Source organism: Nannospalax galili, unplaced genomic scaffold (genome assembly GCF_000622305.1).
Source record: "Nannospalax galili isolate Female #2095 unplaced genomic scaffold, S.galili_v1.0 scaffold585, whole genome shotgun sequence".
NCBI lineage: Eukaryota > Metazoa > Chordata > Mammalia > Rodentia > Spalacidae > Nannospalax > Nannospalax galili.
In genome coordinates this window covers 211338-211960 of record NW_008354016.1, presented here as the reverse complement: position 1 = coordinate 211960, position 623 = coordinate 211338, and positions in this window count along the sequence as shown.

Genomic DNA, 623 nt, shown 5'->3' with positions numbered 1-623 from the left:
GCCCCGCCCCCGCTCCCCACGCCCCTGCTCTTCCTTCCCGGGTCCTTCCCCTCTCCTTCCCTCCCCGACGCCTCTTCCTCCCCTTCCCCGCGCGGGGTCGCCCCTCCTCTTCCTTCCTAGGTGGCATTGGTCTAGAGCTGCGTCCGCGCTCCACTGGCCCGCGTCTCCCGCTCGCCTGCCGGGTTCCAGGTGATTTAGTCGGATCCCGGAGTGGCCGCCGGGTGGACCGGGAAGCAGCGTCGGTAGTGGCAGGCCTCAGTCCCGGCGGCCTGACGACCTGACTCCGAGACGGCGGGCTGGAAGGAACCGTGGACTCCCCGGTCTTGTTTACCCCGGGAAGGGCGCTAGGCAGAGCTAATAGGGCTCGGGCGCCCAGCTCTGGCTTTCCTCTTCCACATCCCCCGCCTTGGCTCTCCACATCTCCCACTGAGCGTTTTCCCCGTGGCCCTGCAGCTTCGGGTACGTTGTCCTACATGTTCACACTGAGTGGCAGAAGAGAGCGTGAGGCTAAACCGCATAAAATGTGTTTCTGTTGTGTTCAGCAGATTAAACATAGGTAGGTGGACGCGATCTTTCTTATTTTAAAAATAGCAGAAAATAAATGCCAGGATATATGTGGTTTT